Here is a 2,497-nt window from a genome sequence, read left to right as displayed (position 1 = left end):
AAGATTACAAGATAAAAGGGAGCAGGAAGAGACAGAGACAGATGACAATGACCCTAATGGGAGACAGTAAGTCAGGAAACAAATAGGCAAAACTAACTAAACACATAAAAAGAAACGTCTCTTTCAGGTATCTAGATTATCAATCCTCCCAGTAAAATCAACTAAAATTACTGAAAAGTATTATATATTTTCTTAAAGCTGTGGGTAAGCAGGCAAGAAGATACGCTTTCTCACTCCGGGAGCTAAGTGGAGGTGGAACCCCAGGCCACTCATGGCAGGAGAGCAGCCAGCCAGTCCCGGAAGGATATTTTACTAACCCGGAATCCTAACCTTTGCTTCTCAAAGCCACCTTTTGAGAGTCAGGGCAAGGCCTTATTTGAACAGGAAGTCTGGTGAGGGGCCCTTCACCACAAACCCACTGGGTCCCTCCCTCAGTGAAGGGGGACGCAGAAATCCGTGTCTTCTGCTTAGTGGACTGGATGATAGTTTGAAAAAGAAACAGGAGAAAGCAATGTAAAGAGTCAAAGATGCTTTAAGAGAGGAATCAGAAAGGAATGGGTGTAGAGGACAACTTCAAAATGATACCAGTTGAATTTTTTTCTGCACTGATTAAATTCACCAATCCAAACATTGGGAAAATCTAACAAATCCCAAAGAAGATTATTAAGAAAGCGTTCACACCACAAACTGGTGCAGCCACTCTGGAAAACAATATGGAGTTTCTTCAGAAAATTAAAAGTAGAACTACCCTATGACCCAGCAATTGTACTACTAAAGAATTATCCAAGGGATATGGGTGTGCTGTTTCAAATGGGCACATGCACCCCAATGTTTATAGCATCACTCTTGACAATAGCCAAAGTATGAAAAAAGTCTGAATGTCTATTGATAGATGAATGGATAAAGAAGAGAAGGTATACATATACAATGGAGTATTACTTGGTGATCAAGAAGAATGAAATCTTGCCATTTGCAATTACATGGATGGAACTAGAGGGTATTATGTTAAGCAAAATTAGTCAGTCAGAGAAAGACAAATATCATATGACCTCACTCATATGAGGCCTTTAAGATACAAAACAGATGAACATAAGGGAAGGGAAGCAAAAATAATATAAAAACAAGGAGAAGGACAAAACATAAGAGACTCATATATGGAGAACAAACAGAGGGTTGCTGGAGGGGTTGCGGGAGGGCCAATGGGCTAAGTGGGTAAGGGCCATTAGGGAATCTACTCTGGAAATCATTGTTGCATTATACGCTAACGGATTTAGAGGTAAATTAAAAACGAAATAAATTATAAAAGAAAGAAAAAAAGAAAGCATTCACACCTTAGCAAATAGTAAAATTGTTGCCCATCAAAGCAGAAAGAAAATCTTAAAGGGAGTCAGAAAGAACAGACAGATGATCTATGAACAAGGGACAATTTGAGTTATGCTGACTTTTTTTTAAAAAATGTTTTATTTATTTTTGAGAGAGAGAGAAAGACAGCATGAACTGGGAAGGGTCAGAGAGAGACACACACAGAATCCGAAGATAGGCTCCAGGCTCTGAGCTAGCTGTCAGCACAGAACCCGCCGTGGGGCTCGAACCCATGAACCGCAAGATCATGACCTGAGCCAAGTTGGATGCTCAACAAACTGAGCTACCCAGGCACCCCTAGTTATGCTGAGTTTTTTTAAAATGTCTTATTTTGAGAGAGAGAGAGACTGAGCAGGGAGAGAAAGAACCCCAAGCAGGCTCTGCACTGTCAGCAAAGAGTCCAACGTGGGCCTCTTTGATTTCATAACCTGAGCCCAGACCAAAAGCCAGACGCTTAACTGACTGAGCCACCCTGGTGCCCCTGACTGTTTTTTGTTACAGTAAGCTCTACATCCAACAGGGGCTTGAACCCAAGACCTTGAGAGCAAGAGTCAGACAATATATCAGCTGAGCCAGCCAGGCCCCTGCTGAGTTTATCACAGTAAAAGAGGAAGCCAGGAAACTTGCAGGCAGGTTTTCAGTGTGCTGAGAGAAAACAACAGCCAACCTGAAATCCTAGACTTAGAATCACTTGCAAAAATAAGAGCAAAGTACATGCAAACATTTCAGGCAACAGAGACTGAGAGTTCTTGCCAACGGACACTCTCATTAGAGGACTTTGGAAATAATGTGTGTGAGGCAAGAGGAAAGTATTCCAGATAGTAAATCATTGGTGAAAAAAAGGTAAGTTTAAACAAATGCAAACTGTGTAAAATAATACTAATGCTTCCTAAGGCTTAAAAGGGGAGGGGATGAATAAGGAAATTAAATATTCAACAATAATAATATATAGATTTGAGTTGAGTGTGGGAATGGAATTAAAATGTTCTAATTTGTTTTAAATGAAGAGGAATAACACATAGATTTGTCGAGATTTTGAGAAGTTAAGAATGTATATTGTAATCACTGGGTGATTACAGAAAATGCATAGATAATTTCTAAGCAAGTAGAGAAAAACATAGAATGTGGGGGGGGG

The sequence above is a fragment of the Suricata suricatta genome, chromosome 2 (genome assembly GCF_006229205.1).
Source record: "Suricata suricatta isolate VVHF042 chromosome 2, meerkat_22Aug2017_6uvM2_HiC, whole genome shotgun sequence".
Classification (NCBI taxonomy): domain Eukaryota; kingdom Metazoa; phylum Chordata; class Mammalia; order Carnivora; family Herpestidae; genus Suricata; species Suricata suricatta.
This window is presented reverse-complemented; position numbering follows the sequence as displayed.